Genomic DNA, 19,788 nt, shown 5'->3' on the forward strand with positions numbered 1-19,788 from the left:
CTACTTCAAGATTCCCCCCTCTATCTGAAATATCCCACCACTGACACAGCACAAAATGACCAACTATACTATGGTGACTGGCAGAATGGCAGAGCCCTTAGGTAACTTTTTCTGTGTTTTATTTTTATTGCATTATGCTTTTAAATGCTCAATTGCTGCTGTAAACCACCCCAAGTCTTTTTGCAGAGAGGGGAGGTCTAGAAATCATAAGTCAAATATGACCCTTGTGGAAAACATACAGCCTGCTATCAACACATGTATAGGGAAAACATGGAGAGGAGAGGGGGAGAGACCCATAATAATTCCCCTACGCATGTTCTGATGACAGGCTTATGAGGTTACAACATGGTCTGAAAACCCTTACCCTAGAGTAATGCAAATTTGTGTTCTTCGTATTCCAGAATCAGCACCATGGACAGCTGCATTACTTGCATTGAGCACCTTTTGTAGAATGTACAATACAAGTGAATAAACTACAAAAGTATGCACCCATACAAGCATTTAAAGCAAGATGCTTTGGCAGATCTTTTAAGTTTCAGGTGCAAATATAGAACAGCTACATGGAGCTATTTAAATACACTAATTGCAGTAATATTGCATCTAAAACACTATAGCACTTACAAAAATGTGTTGCTAAAGAGGAATGGCTCGAATCATTCCTAATGAATTAGACTCCATTGAGACATTGGAGACCACTTATCATCAGTGTGGGACCCATCCTGTGGAATTCCAAAAGGTACAATCCCCTCCTCCCCCTCCATGCACTTCAGTTTCTAGCCCAATCATTCATTGTTTGGAGGCTGGCTATCATCAATATGCAGACAATACTTACATCTATATAACCTTATCCAGATTCTCAAGGTAATGCAGTAGAGGTCCCAAATTTCTGCCTGGTTACTGTAGTCAGATGGCTAGGACTGAGCAAATTGAAACTAAACCCTGGTAAGGCAGATGGTGCAGATCTTAAAGGACATTATGCTCCCTGCTTTCAGTGGAGTTCAGCTGACCCTCAGTGACTCAGTAAAGTGCCCTGGGTTATACTGGATACAGTTTTTCACTATCTCACTCCTTCCCGCCTTACCCAGAATCATTATTTCCCCCAGCTTCTACAAGCTATGAACTGAATCCATAATAGAAAAGAAGGAAGAAAAAGGACAAAACCAATGCAGTCATGCATTATATTCACCTATGATCCTGCAAAGACTGCCAATACCCTGATGAACTGTGGCCAATAAACCACGCAGCATGAGTGTTCTATATACTATCAACCAGTAACCAAATGCCTCTAAGCTCACAAGCAGTATTTTATAGCAATGCTCACCCTTTCATGTTTTCCAATATCAGGCATGCTCTGTTTCAAGTCGCTTGCATTAAAAAAAACACGAGAGGCTACACTCAAGATTCTGTGAATTTTCAAGTGAGATAATAGGTGAAAACTTATTAGCATACTTCAGTTTCACTATTGAATAAATAATGGAAGACAGGAGAAGACCAAGAATAATCATGCAAGCTCCACAACATATTTTAAGTGGGGGAAGGAATACTGAATTAGTCAAAACATTTTTCCGTAAGAAAAAAATCAGTAAAAACTGTTTAAATTCCCAATTATCATTGAAATTAGATCTGGATGTGGCATAAGGTAGAGATTTTTTTTTGATGATGTTCACACCAAGAAATCAATATAAAGCTACTATAATTATTTATTGGAGTAAGAGTCTTGAAAACAGACTTGAAATCACTATTGGATCCACCTGCAGGCCTTTTCTGCCTGTCTGCAGTGGAGAGGATGAGACAGCAGGGAAACCCATTCAGGCTGATCCAATTTAGATATGCAAATTTTATCTTATGTGCTTGAAAGAAACATTATGGCACAGCATAATTTGCACCTTGAGTTCTAAGGAATAATATTTCTCATCTAATGAAAACATGGCCCCATTGTTCGTTTTCACATTTGCCAGGTTTGATCTAAACCATTGTTCACTTGCAAACTTTGTACCTTTCTCTTTCTGTGTGTCTCACATAAAAACATTAATTATTTTCAAAGAATAAGAATTGTAGCTGGCTACCCAAATGTCAAAGTGCAACTTCAACTGGTTAAACAATATATGGTCATCAGAGGGTCAATAGATTGGTGCCATCATTGGTAACATCCTTCCTTTCACTGGAAGAAATTGCATATGAAGCACCACAGTGTTTGTAGCAGCCAACTGCTTAGTACATGCTCAGACAATTAAAAGATTAAGTAAGATTTTCAAAAACATCACTAAAGGAGCAAACCGAAAAGATACAGAGTACCAACTGAATGATCTCTTTTTGTAGGTTCAGAGAGTTATGTGTAAAACATGTAAATCAATCCCATTTTAAATTACCATATTATAAAGGAGTTTAACATATTTGGCATCGCACTATAGTTATGTTGGTACTATCCTGGTATTAGGGGCTTCCACTAAGCAGGATCACATTACTGCATTTTTCTTCTCTTATCATTTAGACATACATACATGATTTAGGAACCAGTGCAAAAGAGAGGTTGAAGAACTGGCAATGCCAATTCTGCAGCCATTAAATACAATATTTTGGTTCATGTCCTAAAAGTACTCAGGCTTTTGTAAATTATAAAGCAAAGGTTGAAGGCACTTAGTTGTTTAGTAAAGGTAAAGGTAAAGGTATCCCCTGTGCAAGCACCGAGTCATGTCTGACCCTTGGGGTGACGCCCTCTAGCGTTTTCATGGCAGACTCAATATGGGGTGGTTTGCCAGTGCCTTCCCCAGTCATGACCGTTTACCCCCCAGCAGCAAGCTGGGTACTCATTTTACCGACCTCGGAAGGATGGAAGGCTGAGTCAACCTTGAGCCGGCTGCTGGGATCAAACTCCCAGCCTCATGGGCAAAGCTTTTCAGGCAGCTGCCTTACCACTCTGCGCCACAAGAGGCTCTTGTTTAGTGCTGTGCTACAAACAATGCTTTCCAATTGGGCTATATTTTGTTGCTGCCAAGTTACGGCCAACTTATCGTGACCCTGTATGAAATTCAAGGTAAGCAACATTCAGAGGTGGTTTGCTTGTCACCATGTAGCAATCCTGGACTTTTTTGGTGATATCCCACCCAAATACTAAACAGGACTGACCACCCGCTAGCTTCATAGCCTGGCCAACTATATAATAAGATTTAAAGCATGTCCTCATCTAGGAAGTTCTGTGAGGGCTCTAAGACCGCCTCAAGTTCACAGTGTATACACAGAGCCTGACATGATAACCAAACGCCACTCTTCCTTGAGGAATGACCCCTTAAAGAATCCTTGCTCTAGATAGAGCTTAGAATTCCTTTGGTGCTCTCTCATTTCATGGCAGACACTCTAGCAGCAGACCAAATTTTAAAAAAAATTATCTTGACAGCTTATTGACAATTTTCTTTATTCAGGCTATGTTGTAATATAATCAATGCATTTTAAATAAAATTCAATTCAAGTAATGAGTTAATTTTTCACAACTTATCATTTATGAACAAAATGGGATCCAGATATATCACTGTACATTTTCAACAATACCTTCCTCAGTGGCTAAACCTACAATAAGAACAATACAAATTAAAATTAATAATCCCATAATTACTTAATATATAAATAATTATAGAAGGTAAGCTCCACCTTCTGTTTAAATCAAAGTTCAGTTCATGCATTCTTCAATTATCTAGATGAGATAAACCATCAACAGAATTATATAATGGATTATAGTATTAATGTCAATTTTAGTTATTGTATTCAAATTGTAACAGCAATTTGTTCGTATCAATCCTCCGATTTGGTTCCAATTCCAAAGAACCGTAGATCCTCAGGGTCATGTGATTTTTCCTCCAAGTGGCTCAGTATCAGGGTGCCCCATACTCCCAGGTTAAGGTGGGAATAGTGCTCTAACATTCTAATCTTAAGAGGTCTACTCTAGACATCACGCCAATGTACAAGAGTAGGCATGGAAATAAAATCCCATGCATTACACTTTTTGTTGCCCAACTGATGAAATGTTTTATAATAATCTTATATTCATTAGAGACATTCTCATATTCATTAATTTTTAACATGTATTTACATGCAAGGCAGGACTCACATGGAAAATTGCCTCTTGGTAAAGTACTGATTTGTCTTTGATGCTATAGAGTAGTCCAAAATGTCCTTTATGTTGTGACCATGGAGCCAAGTATAAAGCATGCAGTTTTCTCGATGGCCCTGGAAGGATTTCCTGAATGGGTGGGAGTTAAGTAATTTCTATATATTTTTTAAACTATTACAAATCTATTGGGTAATATAATTATATATGGTTATGTTACCTGCCCCCTCCTCCAAAATGACTAGTGATGGGCCTGCAGAGGGTGGGCGTGTACAGAGCTATGCTTCCCAACCATATTCTACATGATTGCACCACTTCTGGGGTTTCGCAAAGGCTAAAGAATGTTTCAGGGTGTTCTTAATAGTAAAAAAGTTGAAAAAGGCTGGCTTAGAGATATCAAGACTAGTGTGAAATAACTAGATAGCATGGCTCTCGGTGATACATAATACTAGTAGTCTTTTTGCCTGGTGAAGGACCTACTTTAAAAAAAAAGAACATTTTGTTAATTTTAAATATGTACACAATGAAAATATAATTGGATTCTTTCTACAGGAAGTTTGCATGTTTTGTCACCTGTATTGTTTCCCTGTTTTATGTAAAGCATCCTGAACCTCAGGGGAGGGCTGTGTATAAATATAATATATAATAAATATAATAAATAGGTTTTGTTCACGCTCCACTCTAAATCTATATCTTTTAAAATCTAAATGCTGACATAATATATACATTTTGAAACAATTCCATCTCCATCTATGATAAAAGTCTCATCCCCATGAGATACTATGAAAATTTGTCTTCTAAGTAGCAGGATTTTACTTTCCACTTTGCCATCAAAAATGTTTTTGCTAGGGACCTAAGTTTTCTTTTCTTTAGTCTCCTGAAAGTAAATGCTGAAACATGGGAAAGAAGGCTTTGGCGTGCATGATCAAAATAAAAAATAGCTCCTGTAAGTTAAAACAAAATTATGGATTCATTTAATGTTAATAATTTCCCTTAAAAATAATTTCTTTATACACACTTCTAAAACATGTTCTCTTCAGTCCGCTTCAGTCAGTGGAAGAACTGGGGTGGGGGGTGGGAGAAAGAGTATTTCATGTATAACCAGCAATGTTTATGTTAATACCATCCAAATCAAATTGTATGTGTATTTTAAAAACATGTTCTGTATATTAATAAAAGACAATATTGTCAACTACAATGTGACACCTCGAGGTGAAGGTTTCATTCACTTCATTTAAAAATTGTCACTCTAATATTGCCCCATGGGAATTCCTCAGGGAACATTCATAGAAAAAACCCCAGATAATATCACTTCTCATCACATCAAAAATAAATGTTTTGGGTTTTTGAAATGCAGAAGAAGCTGTCAAAATACGATGCATATTCTTGTGAGATTCAAGATAGGATGGATTTATTAAACAGCGCTAAATAAAATATTATGCCTCTTACTGTTATGTTTTAATCTTACATTAATGCAGCAAAGCTCTGCACAAGAAATTGCCTTTGAAATCTTGATCAGATTATCCAGTCACAGCTGTACAAAAGGAATCTCTTGCCTAGTAAATATTTGCAATACATTATAATCTCTGCTTTGGTGATTAACAATCCATAAAGAGATTTTAAGCAAAGCTATCAGTTTAATCTAGCACGGCTTTACATCCAGAATGTCAGACAGAATCAGATGGTTCCAGTAGAGATGCAATGATGCAGCCACATTTTCTGAAACAAGACAGTGAATTTTTAAAAACCCCTGAGAGTTAAAGCCCCATTTACTCCATCTGTGATGCATCATGGGGGAAAAGAGAAGCCAGGGTTTAGTGTGGAATCATCTATGGAATAGAATGCTTTCTTCAAGCTCCAATAATTCACCCGCTGAGCACAATGGCAAGTACGCATTCTGGGATCTATATCGCCTTCAGAATAAATCATCTTGAAAATCTGTTTCTCAATAGCTACAAGACCAGAAACTGCATTAATCTAAACAATGCCTGCATGTTTCGCCTAAGTGCAATCAATGTTTTACCACTGCATACTTGTAAAATGTGTGCTTTTAGAGTGAAGTTTTTTCATAATCCATTTCTTTTCTCCAAAAGCCTCAATGGACCATCAGGTTGATTCTGGCCACTCTAAAGGCTAACTTCTCATACATGTGAGTGAGCAGTCCCAACTGACCTAAAGTATGTTGGTGAAGAAAAATAAGATACCTCATGGTTACAAATACAGCAAGATATAGAAAGAGCTGACATCTGTATCTGTGCTTACATTTACTTATTCTTCTCAAGAACATCAGGGCAGCTTGCATGTAGGGAAGTCCTCCCCCCACCCCATTACTTGGTCTCAAGGATATTTGGTTGTCATACGTGGGACTCCTGATGTTTTGAACAGTCACCTTGATGTCCCTGTGGGTTCCTAGAAAGTTAATTCCTAGAATTGTGGGACCTGTGTGGACAAACAGACTACTGCAGTGCAGAGAAGGAAATGGGTTAAATAGCAACCATCAGCAAGAAATCAATCATTCTTTCTATGGTTTACAAAAACTTCCAAAATAATGTATCACATCTGCACTTCAAGGAATGTAATAATGTAAAACCACACCTAGCTTTGGGAGAAGGGGGATAACTCTGTTCTCTGTATCCTTTTTCCTGGTCTAGACTGCCCCTCTCCAAACCCACCATTCATAACTAAGCAAAAAGCTACTGTAAAGGGCAAAGTAAATACAGAAAATTATGCAGGATAGGTTCATTATCACATGTTTTGGACATGTTTTTAATCTTATTCTGGGGCCCCTAAAACAGTTTTTCAGGAAAACCAGCTTTGTCATGAAAAACTAGTGTTTAGAATTGGCCCATCTGGAATCCATCTGCCAGAAGACCTCTTAATTAATTGATAGTAATCTGTCATGGTTAGTAACTGTCAGCTGAACTCACAAAATCAATAGTCAACCTCCCTAGTCAAATAAACCTCTCTAGTCAAAATTTTTATATATTTATACTTACTTCCCCCATCCCCAATCTACACTAGCAAGCAAAAACAAAAACTCTTTCAGAATGTCTTTCATACTGTCTTTTTGTTTGATTTGTTAAAATAATAGCGTGACACATTTCACCAGTAATTTTTGTGCATGTCACCTAATCTTGTTGTTGTTGAATTTAGGGCTACTTATTGGCTCACAAATCTATACATATACATCTTTTGGTGGAAGGCTGGAGTGCATCACACATATAAAGTAGCAAATTTTGCCTTCCAAGCTGCTAAAATAAAAGCAGAGTTTGTAAACTCTAATGTGATCAATCAATTCACTGACATGCTTGATCAATACTATCTTATTCTACCTGTGGTGTTTTGTATTGTTCTAAGCCTTTTGTTAAGGCCTATGGCTAAGAAATATGAAATACTATTTCATGGAACCTATAAGGATTTTAGCACATACATATTTGTATTTTAAATTTCTGTATTTTATATTGATTGTGGCTTGGACCTAAGACACAATGAAACTAGTTCTGTATACCCTAAGGGGACTTCAGATTTATGACAATATGAAGTCTTAGACCATCAGTTTTTCTAGCTCAGCAGTGTCTCATCTGAGTAATGGGAACTCTCCAGGGCCTGAAGCTGCAAAAGGTTTCCCAAAAGGCCTTTTACCTGAGATCTATTTAGAAGACGGCATGGAGAATGGAATGTGGGATCTTCCGCATGTAATACACATACATATATCAGGACCCTCACCTTAAAGTTGTTTTTTTCTCCATGTACTGTTTTCTACCTTTCTTCCAGTGGGGAACCAAGGTGGCTTGATTCATTCTCTGACCCTCCCTTTTATCCTCATAATAATCTCATGAGATAGGGTGAGCTAAGAGAGTGTAACTGAGCCCAGGTCACCCAGCAAGTTTCCATGGCACAGTGGAGATCTGAACCTGGGCCTCTGATCCTAGCCCACTATTTCAACCACTACATCACTATATGTGAACCTTTGTGGACCAGATCCCTAGTTCTCAAAGGATCTGTACATTTAATACCTAGGGATTACTTGTTTGGATGGATAATGGAAATGAAGGCTTCCCCATCCCTCTGAAATCTGACTGGTGAAGAGATCCTTATGCTCTGGGTTGCAATACATGAGACACTGTTCCATAGCACATTTTTTAAGTTTCACTGAGGACTGAATTAAGTAGAACTTTTAAAAATATACTCATGAAATTTTTAAAAATAGGAACAAAGTACTTATAGATATGGGACATTTTTGTAACAAAAAATAGCCTTGAAATAAGCAAAAACAATCCCTCTATTCTAATACAGCTTGGATCCAATTTCCACAAAGCATAAATTAAGCAAATGAGCATCAGCAAGAGCCAGCCCTGAGTTTTAACGCAAAACTTTTATACTGAACTCCACAGGGATTTCTTCAGTAAAATTCATAGCACAATGGGGTATTATAAAAATACTTAAGTATAAAAATGTATTGCCAACCTCAACCCAATTATTACAATTAGTAACATAACAAACCTGCTTTCTACTCTATGTAGTACTTCACAAACTAATCATATTAGCACCATATCACTTGGGATTAATGTTATTTTATTCTGGACTAAAAAAAGAGAACAGCAGAAAATCTCCTAAACAGTATCTCTGAATAATAGTAGATTCAACGAGTAGCTGTGTTGGTTTGAGGTAGCACAATAAAATCAGAGTCCAGTACCACCTTTAAGACCAACAAAGATTTATTCAAGGCATGAGCTTTCGAGTGCAAGCACCCTTCATCAGACTATGATCTTCTTATATGACAGGGAATATATAGCAAAAATCAATTCTGTTACATCTCTGTCACAACCTAATACAGCCAATGAATGATTGGCTGTTTTGACAAAGGAGAATGGAATGTGGGATCTTCCGCGTGTAATACACATGCATGCATCAGGACCCTCACCTTAAAGTTGTTTTTTTTCTCCATTTACTGTTTTCTACCTTTCCTCCAGTGTTTTAAATGTTATGTTTATGCGGATATATGGGGGTGTTAGAGATATATGGGGGTGTTGAATAAATCTTTGTTGGTTAAGAAGAAGAAGAAGATACCACAACAGATACCCTGTGAGGTAGGTGAGGCTGAGAATGCCCTGATATCACTGCTGGGTCAGAACAGTTTTATCAGTGCTGTGGCGAGCCCCAGGTTACCCAACTGCCTGCATGTGGGGGAGTGCAGAGTTGAACCCGGCATGCCAGATTAGAAGTCCACACTCCTAACCACTACACCAAACTGGCTCTCAGCATTGGAATGAAGAAGGGTGACAATATATTAGAACTCTACCTTTAAGCTAAAATGACTATCATACTTTGGTCACAAGAAGACAAGACTCACTAGAAAATATAGTAATGCTAGGGAAAAAATGAAGGCAGCAGAAAAAGAGGAAGACCCAACATGAGATGGATTGATTTAATAAAGGAAGACACAACTCCCAGGTTATTCACAATAAGATAATTTGCAGTACACAAACTCATAGGGACACCAAAAGTTGAAAGTGACTTGACCACACTAAACACACCACAACAGTAAAGCACTGATAATAGTACCTTAATCCCAAGTAGTTATGAGAAGTATTAATGAGGACAAATATCCTGAAAGATTAAAAGAGGAGAATAAAGATTAAAAGAGGACTGCTCAACTGACATTTGAGAGAAAGGATCAAAATGAACAATGAAGTTATCCATAAAAACAAGAAATAAATAAAGAAATCCAAGATCTGAATGAATGAGAATAAGAAAAGTGAACAAAGTATAGCAAAAGTAACAGTAGCAGGAAGGTTAATCCAAGTTTTAGCAAGAGCTAGACAACAAAGAACAAGACTCTGAAGAACATTTCTGCTAAGTGTAGAGCATCAACTAAGAAGAATGCAAGCGAAGAAAGGAAGCAGAATATGAAGCAGGGATGAAATTAAAATGAAAATAAAGATGTGGGCTGCAATTATGATTAAGGGAAATAGCATTAGCACAAAGCAGCAGCAGACAATGGACAAAAAGGAGAATATGCAAAACAAATCAATACAAGCATCAATACAAGACACAGAAGACACAGAAAAGAAGACACAGTTCACTAAGGTGGAATCCAGGTTCAGTGAAGCAAGCTTGGCGTTGCTGAGCATCAATCTGCCAATGCTATGTGTTTTAATTTACCTAACCATAATGTCAAGTAATTTATTATTACTATTATTATTAAGCCTTCAAGCTTCTGACAGGTTGTTTGATAAGCCATGAAGTTCCTTCTATCTCAATGTGCCTGTTATTCTATTTCCAATTACATTTCACTTCAACAGCATCATAAAGACCAAATACAGACAAGTATACCCTCCGTTAGGACAATCATTCTTTGTAAGGCAACACCTTATCCTCAGTGTTATTAAGAATCCCAAATGTTTAATATTCAACAAAGCTAAACCTTGGGCTTTGAGTGTTACAATTCATCACTATGGAATTGAGGGCTAAGCTCTAGCTAAACTTTCTTCTGGAATAGTTAGACTAGGCATTTCACACGTTTATACATGATTAATTCATAGGAGATAGGTACTCCAGTATTCTGTGTACCTGTTCAGTGTTTTGTTTCATTAAATCTGGAGCTCTTTTGAAATAGAAGTGTTGGTTCTTACGGGTCGCTTTTCACTACCCAAAGGAATCTCAAAGCGGCTTACAGTCGCCTTCCTTTTCCTCTCCCCACAACAGACACCCTGTGAGGTAGGTGAGGCTGAGAGAGCCCTGATATTACTGCTTAGTCAGAATAACTTTATCAGTGCTGTGGCAAGCCCAAGGTCACCCAGTTGGCTGCATGTGGAGGGCAAGTGGGGAATTAAACCCAGTTTGCCAGATTAGAAGTCCACACTCCTAACCACTACACCACGCTGGCTCTCCTGCTGGGTGGGCACCTGGGGGACATGTGAGGGCATGGAGGATGCTGCCCTTTCTCACAGGCATCCCGAGACCATGAAACCACCAAGTTGGATGTTTCTTGGCTGGGAAATAAAGGGTTTCACTTTGAACATAGAACAAATAAACCTCAGTACCTCCCTTAGTAATTGAGGGCTGTACCCTGCAAAGACTGAATGTTTTAAGGAAGCATTCAGTTATCAAACGGCTCAGGGATTTGGTGAGAAATATGTTGCGTTCATTAAGCCAAAGAGGTTCTAATATCTATGTGGTAAGTCACAGTGCCATCAGAACTTCTTTGTGGAAATGAATGACACATGAATGCATACTGGTACATTGTCAATGTGTTGGAGAATGTCAGATAGGAGAATGTCAGCACCAGTCTGTGCAGGTGCTGGCCTTTAGTTTAGGATGGCTTGAAAATTTAAAGTTTTTGACTGAGACCTGTTTGCAAGAAACAAAGTACCTGCCAAGATTCCTTCTACACAACCTGGTATAATCCGACCATATGATGTCATACATATTTGTGCTAGAAGTCCTTCTGGAGGTAGATGGTAGTTTTGGCCCCACTACAAGGATACCTTTCATAGTGCAATGCTGGAAGACTACTCTTCATATCCTTGGTCTCTATACTACAACGTTCCCCATGCTTTTTAAACACCAAACCACCAGAAGATACCATCTGGCGCTTTGGGCTGAGTTGCCATCAGTATGGAATGGCACTCATTACTATCTTGAATTTCCTGTAGAAGCCAAGGAAGCTCTAGAAATATGAATAGGTGGCCTGGAGGCAGTTTTTGTATGGATGAGAGCTAACAAGGTGAAATTTATTTTTATTTATTTTATTTATTGATTTATTATATTCAAATACCGTCTTCCCAAAGGCTCACAAATCCTTACAAAAGGATACTGTTGGGAGGAAAGTCTGAGCCAGGATCTGAGATATCTCCAGTTTTGGATCGGGTTGCACTCCTCCTAACAAAGCATATGCTTTGGGCCCAACAATTTATCTACCTCAGTTATTAGTTTCATATCTAATAGCTGTACTGCTGATTTTAAACGTTCTTGTCTCATTCTGTCATTAAATCTATCTTTCTTACATACTGTATATCATTTTCTTGTTGAAATTTTCACTCTTGCACATTTAGTGACCTTTATAAATATCTAGCTTTTAAAACCCACATCAATAACTTGATTTCTCCCATTCATTAGTCAGACATGCATTTACAAAAGGTCTCCAGGTTGCTTTCCAGTGATCTCATACAACTTCTCCACAAGGAATCATGTTCCAACAGCAAGCCTCTATTGCCATGTCTCCACTAAATTAACCCAGAAAGAACATGGCTTTAATTCTTTAACTTGTCTCAGAATTCCCCCATCTTCCAGTAACAATTGCCAATCAGTGTTTGATGGGAAGGGAATGCAATGGAACTAGGTTGTCAGAAGGGATCTGTCAGTGGTCTTCAGGCAAAGCTACAAATATCTAGCTTGCTGAAAGTATGGCCACAGAGGAGCTCATCAACCACTGTAATATATAGTCACAGTATATATTAAAACCTGACATTCTGATTACAGGAGTCTCTGTAGGGCTGGCTCAAGTCTTGATTACAGGCAGTTACATAGCCTGACACATAATTGTTCAACAGTGCATAGCATGTCAAAAACTACCCCTCTAAACAAAGGAGTTCTTGGCCAGATTGCAGCGGGGTTGGGAAACAAGCAGACCACTGGCTAATTAGCTGGCTTGCTACACCATGAGTACCTTGCAACATCACTACGCCACATGGGAGACGATAAGGCTTCCAGCAAGAAAATGAAAACAGCATAAGAGGCCAAGCATATTAGGCAGGACAGAAATCAAAAGCCTGCAGTCAAATAAATGTCTTTCTCAAAATGCAGAGATAGAGTCAACACAAGCTCACTTGTAAAATATTTGGGGGCAAAGATTAAGAACAATTATTTTTCTAGTGCAACTGCTCATTGCTGCTTTATGCAGGACTCTGGGGAGGCAGCCTATATATTCCCTAAATGAAGAACAATTAACTAAGTAGTTAAAGTGCAAGTTTTATTTGTTCATTTTTAGCACATTTATATTCTGTCTTTCCTTTTGGTTCAAGGCAGCCTATAGTAATAGTTAAAACATTCCAAGCTAAAACCAGAGATAAAATATTAAGCCCCAAATCTCACACACACCCTTTTATAAGTACAATATGATATAGCATAAGAGACTGATTTTAAAATGCAAGTATGCAGTCAAGTACTGTATTTATTGAAATGCAAGATTAGGTTTTTCCCAAGTATGCTGTCAAAAAGAGAGGGAGCTGTTTCATATTCATATAGAATGTATAGTTATGTACAGTAATAAAAATGTGGATTTCACAGGGGCAGATATCATACATCCAAAGAAATTTTACTTCTGAGTAAATATGGTATTTGTTCTCAACTGAACTATGACTGTCATCATTTCCCAGTTTTCTCGTTGTACTGAAGTATTCTGACTATAAACCTATGCTTTTAAAATAGCAAGGAAATTGGCAGTGGATAGCAGAAGCCTTATTTGATCATCCCTCATTATAATAATGAGCTGGGTACAAAATTCAGCCTTGTCAAGTCTCTGAGAAGGCAGGGTGCTGGGGAGGGTGTCTGCAGTAGCCACCCCCAATCAAATTATATGATCAAACTATAGCAGCCTCACTCTCTGCTGCCTCTATAGTCTGGTGGCTTCTACAGCAATGTAACATGACAGAGACCAATTCCCAGAGAGAGAGAGAGAGAGAGAGAGAGAAACATGGGTCTTTTCACATACGCTAAGATGTGTGTTTGCAGAACTTACTCCTGCTCCAAACAGGAAGACATGTATTTTCTGATGTAATTATGAGAAAGCTTTACCCTCCCCCCAAAATAATAATCTGATAACTACCCACAAATGTCAGTTGTCTCTGATCTGCCACTTGCATCTCTAGAATTCACAAGATTAAGAATTATAATTGCCAAACTGATGATTATCTTTGACAGTTTCTTGAAATTACCAGTGCTAATCACATCACATACTGTCAGAGGATTAAAAAAGAAGGAAAAGTTGAAAACACATCTCTGCCCAAGAACAGGTCAGCTGGAATAGAATATCTATATCTTTTTACCCCTTCCCCCAAGGCACTCATCGCAGCGTACATGGTTATATCTTCCCCATTATTCCCCACAACAACCTTGCAAGGTAGATTTGACTGAGATATAAATGACTGGCCTAATATTACTCAGTGACCTTAATGGCTAAATAAAAGATCTGAACTCAAGTCTCCCCAATTTGATTCCAACAGTAGCTTATAACATGTAGACGATCAAATGTGTACACTGTGTTCTGTTCTGTCCCACATTTACTACTGGAAGTGTTCTTCAATATTCCTTTTTTACTCCCTCAGTGAATGGTAAAGGTTCACAACATCTTGATCAACACCTGGGACAAAATGCAGTGGTAAACTTTCTTGGGTTTTGGAGACGGGGGCTCAGGTAATTCAAATCCTTTTTCAGAACTGAATTATGCAAGGTGGCCTTGAGTGAGTTACTATCGCTCACCTCTGAGCCTCTCCCAACAGTACTACTTCTATCCTGATTTCTTATAAAACCCCATGTTTTTGGCTTTCAAAACATACACGAACATAAAGCTCACAGGTAACAGGGAAAACTGGACCTCCTACATGCACACTGCATCTATCTGATGTTTTTGGAGCTCTTATCATATAAAGCAGAGATGCTGTTTGATACTTCTGAGAAACTCAGAAACACTCACAAAAAATATAAAGCATTGTAATGTTGAAATATTAAACACACATGCTTGCATTTTCAATCATGCCCAGAAAACAATGCTTTCTATCATTTACAGAGCCATGGAGTGTGGCATCTCAGCTACACTACGATTTTACGGGTATTTGTTATAGTAAACACATAACGTGCTAACAATGGACACACTGTTACTTAGAGACATGTCCTGAGGTGATATGACTACCTGGCATGTGTCCTGAAGCAAATTTGGAGATGCTTATCTCCCCTTCTTCATTTATTCAGGAGCTCCAAGAGCTTCAGAAGTAGACGATAACCCAGACTTCAGGCAAGATGTCAGAGCATCACCTGATTCCCTGCTGCTTCCCTACCATGATATAAACTGATGCTCAGTGAAATTTTGTTAGGTTCCAAAATCAAAGAATATTTGACACACCTATGTTCAGGTTTTCATCACATTTCTCCTGCCAGCCTAGATGCAAAAAAGACCCGGGTGGAAGGGAGCAGACCAACAGGAGGCTGCCCCCCCTTCCGTTACAAAAGTGGGCAAATAATACATCTAATACAGTGGGTTTAACAACAGCAAGCTTATATTCAGAGGGCAGCCATGTTGGTCTGCAGTAGAACATGTAGATCGAGATCAACATTTTTCAAGGTACAAGCTTCTGAGAGTCAAAGCTCATAAAGGGAGCTTTATCTCTTGAAAACATGTATTCTGAAGATCTTGGTGACCTCTAAGGTGCTTCTGGCCTTGAATCTAGCCAGTTTACTGGATCAGATGGAACCCACATGCTGTTATTGTGGCAGTAGAAGGGCTCAGTTAAGGCAAAAACAAAAGTATCTTGCATGCAGCCAACACATGCAGCCACCATTGTCCTTCTATCCCCATCAATCAATACTCATTTCCTAAGGTTGGAGACATGTTGACGGAAGTTTGCGCCTTGACAGTCAATAATGCAATGATGATTCATAGTAGCTATCAAAAACATTTACCCAAAAGTACAGACACTGGAAGGAAGGAAACAGTTATTAAAGCCATTATTAAAGTCTAATGCAAGCCACTGCCAACGCTGTGTTTGCTCCTTTACTTATTTATATTTCTAACATTGCGGTTCTGGTTTGAAAAGAACCACTGGCAGTAATGACATTGTCAATATTTATTCCTTCTTTCCATAATACATCTTGCCATTCAAATATTCCCCTTAGGGCTACAATCCAACACTTCGTAGTTGTAAGGAAATCCCACAGAAATCAGCAGGGCTCAGTTCCAAGTAATAACAAGTGTAATCAGGCTGCAAGTTCTAAAATCACAGAGTGGGAAAGAATCAGGAAATTGAGAAGTTCCATTCCTACTCAAGGCCGGATCCTCTACAGTAGCTGCCCCAGAGGTAGAACATTTGTACACACATAGTCCGGTAAAGTGGCTTAATGCAGACAACTGAGTAATGTTTTGAACCCCAATATAGGTAGTTCTATAAATATGATTACTCAAAGTTACATGTTTAAACATTTTTGTAATCATGCACCGCAAAAAAAGGTATTGTTTTTGTCCACTGATATTATTTAATATTCCAACTATAGGTAAATTCTTTTAAAATGTAATTTCTTTTTAATTCAAACTAGAGGTTAGCAAAGTCTTGCTAAGAAAAGTTGGTGTCATACATCTGAGAGCTTGTGCTTCTACACTATACAGAATGTGTATTCGGTACAATCAAAACTTATACACAGCTTTAACTACACCCAAAAATAATTGTAAGGAAATGGCCATAGGCCATGTCTTTATAATGTATTAGCTTATTTAATCTGTACGTTTTTATCCTGACCTGCTTCCAAAGAGCCCAGGGTTCTTTCTTCCTCCATGCTAGTTCCCATGGAGAACTCTCTCTAAAAGTACCTTGAGGCCCTGATTCTGGTCCCCCAACTCATGCACTGATACCTCCATGTGTTATCACTTGATAGGGCAAGTAGTTTGGGGGAAATGGCAAAGTGGGAGCAAGAGTTCATCCTCCCTAGAAGCCACAGTCTCAACCAGCCACCACACTTGTGGAAGGAGCCCTCTACAACAACTTCCAGCAGGAATATAGCTGGCAGTGCCCAAGAACACATGACAATCAACATATCAACTCTGGCCCTCAATCACAGAACCTATTACAAAAAATAGACTGCCATTTCTTTTTCTATAGTCTGCTCTAGAGAATATACTACATTACCTACAGGATTATTTAACAGTGGGACAACTTGTATAGATAACACTAGAGAACAAGTTGCCCTTATTACTGGATGTACTGTCTGTGAAAAGTAAATTACAGTGGAGCCAAGGATGTTAATTTATTTTGTTCCATTTTTAACGTACTATAAGACTGTTAGATATAATTAGCAAATTAATGTAATGCTGGGGGGAATCATTATCTCTGTTTTGTCTCTTTTGTGTGTGTGTGGAATGCCCAGTTAAGTATAAACTGGTGGGCATATAGTTCTTTAGGCTTTAACTCCTCTAGCCTTTCAATGGCATCTGTTGCTTGAGATTTTCAAGTGCCACAGGGTTCATATCTTGGATTCCATGAATCAGTTACAGGTTCTTCTACTATCAAGAGGACTATCAGCATCTCCAGCTGGAATATTCACACCACAGCCCAGAATCCTCCTCCTCTGAAAGTCTAATGACACTAGAAGGGCTAATCCAGTGTAGCAGACTGATAGAAAACCTTACAGCTCTTCTGCTTTCCCTCAGTCCATGCAATTTTTTTGTCACAAGGCCTTTCTTCACATTGCCAACCAGCCAAGGGACTTGCCCATTCTCTAGCTTTACTGCTTGATAAAGATAAATTTATTACAGAAAGCAGGTGAAGATGTCTTATACTAAATCAGACCATTGGTACATCAAGGTCAGTATTGTCTACTCCAGGGATTCTCAACCAGGGTTTCCTGAAATCCTGGGGCTTCTTGGGGACCCTAAAAGGGTTTCCTGAATGGGTGGAGTTAATTTTTATATATATATATTTTAAATTTGTTAAACATGTATCAGGTGATTTGATCATATATGGTCATGTCAACCTGCTCCCCAAAATAGCCAATGATTGCACTACTTCTGGGGTTTCTCAAAGCCTGAAGAATGTTTCAGGGCTTGGTAAAAAGATTGAGAAAGCTTGGTCTTCTCAAAGAGGCAGCGGATCTCCAGGATCTCAGGCAGAGGTCTTTCATATCACCTCCTTCCTAGTTATCTCAACTGGAGATGCCAGGAATTGAACTTGGAACTTTCTGCACACAAAGCAGAGGCTCTTTCACTGAAGCACACTAATCATTGCTCCCCACTGATAACTGCGGTATCATGTAATGATTACAACAGTTCTGGTAACATCAGTCAGCTCTCACAGTACCAATGACTTCAATGGACTTAGAAATGTGCAGCTCTGCTTAGCATGGTGCTTCAATAAATGAAATTACAAACTTGTACCACAATTCCTTGAAGCATCCATGTGCACCACTAAGTATTGATCACAAACCCAGCTACTCTGAGAGTTTTCAAGACCCCCTCCAGAATCTAAGAGAAAATGCAACAGAAGCATATGGGCACTCATTAGGGAAATGTGGTATGATGATGATGTTAGCCATTTGGTTGAGTCTTGGCGATCTTATGGCACAACTGCTACCACAATCCCCAATACCTCATCACCTTTCCCAGCCATATAGTGTTCTGGCCGGTGTCCATTTTGATCGTATCTAACGACTGCGTTCTTTGTTGGCCTAATTTCCTCTTTCTACTGACCAATCCTAGCATAATTGCTTTCTCCATTGAATTGGATCGCATGATATGTCCAAACTAAGTGAGCTAGCATTTCATGATTTTGCCTACCAGTGATAGGTCAGGCTTTATGCACTGTAGTATTTCCTTGTTTGTGACTTTTGCTCTCCATGGAACCTGAAGAAACCTTCTCCAACACTAGAGTTCAAACAAATTGATTCTTGTCTGATTTTTTCATTGTCCAACTTTCATAACCATAAGTGGCTACTGGAAATACGATATATCTAACTAATCTACATTTGGTAGGCAGGCTTAAGTCCTTGTTTTTTCATGTTCAGTTCAAGCTTGTCATTGCTGAGTGATCCAGAATAATTCAATGTTTTATTTCCATACTACCATCACCAGTCTCATCAATTTGTGATCCAAGACAAATGAATTCTTGAATGAATTTGATCTCTTCACCATCAATTGTTATTGTGAGATGTCTGTTTTTTTGCAGTTGTCATTAATTTTGTCTTTTTAGTGTTTAAGAAAAGGCCAAATTTCTTGCTTACTTCATTGAACTTTGTAATCAACTGTTCTAGGCCTTCCTCAGTTTCTGATAGGAGGGTAGTGTCATCAGCATACCCAAGATTATTTATATTCCTTCCTCCAATCTTAAATCCAATGTTTGATTCTTTGAGTTCAATCTCTCTCATAATGATCTTAGCATACAAGATAACCAGGAAGAGGGAAAGAATACAACCTTGGTGCACTTCTCTCTCAATTTTGAACCAGTCAGTGTCACCAAATTGTGTACGTACAATGGCTTATTGGTTGGTGTAGAGTGATTGCATCAGTTTGACCAAATGCACTGGAACCCTCAAATTTTGCAGGGCTTCTCACAATTTTGTGATTCACACAATCAAAAGCTTTCTTGTAGTCAATAAAGCAGATGTAGACATCCTTCTGATATTCCCGTGACATTTCCAAAATCCAGCACAAATTTGCTATATGGTCACGAGTGTCATGCCCCTGTCGAAACCAGCTTGAACATCTGGCAATTCCCTTTCAATGGTTGTTGCTATGTGTTGTTATATGATTTTAAGCAGGTTCTTGTTAGCATGAGCTATTGTATGATAATTGGGACAGTATTTTTAGTCATCTTTTTGGTAATGGGATGAAAATGGATCATTTCCACTCCTCTGGCCAGTTATTAGTATCCCAGAGCAGTACAATATAAAGAAAGCAATTCTAGGCATTAGGGCTGGGATTCCAT

The 19,788-nt window shown here is 38.5% G+C and overlaps 1 protein-coding gene across 4 annotated transcripts in view; it reads right to left on the bottom strand.

Moving 5' to 3' along the window:
* The window catches only part of THSD7A (thrombospondin type 1 domain containing 7A), a 272,715-nt gene that overhangs the window by 231,795 nt on the left and 21,132 nt on the right, over window positions 1-19,788 (bottom strand). The window contains exon 1 of one of the 4 annotated variants that reach the window (XM_077302602.1): window positions 9,668-9,683. The exons of the other annotated variants lie outside the window; for them this stretch is intronic. The gene's annotated coding sequence lies outside the window, so the exon portion shown is untranslated. Of the gene's footprint in view, window positions 1-9,667; window positions 9,684-19,788 lie in introns of those variants that run through there. 4 annotated transcript variants of the gene reach the window in all.

This window comes from Paroedura picta, chromosome 11 (genome assembly GCF_049243985.1).
Source record: "Paroedura picta isolate Pp20150507F chromosome 11, Ppicta_v3.0, whole genome shotgun sequence".
In the NCBI taxonomy this organism is placed as follows: domain Eukaryota; kingdom Metazoa; phylum Chordata; class Lepidosauria; order Squamata; family Gekkonidae; genus Paroedura; species Paroedura picta.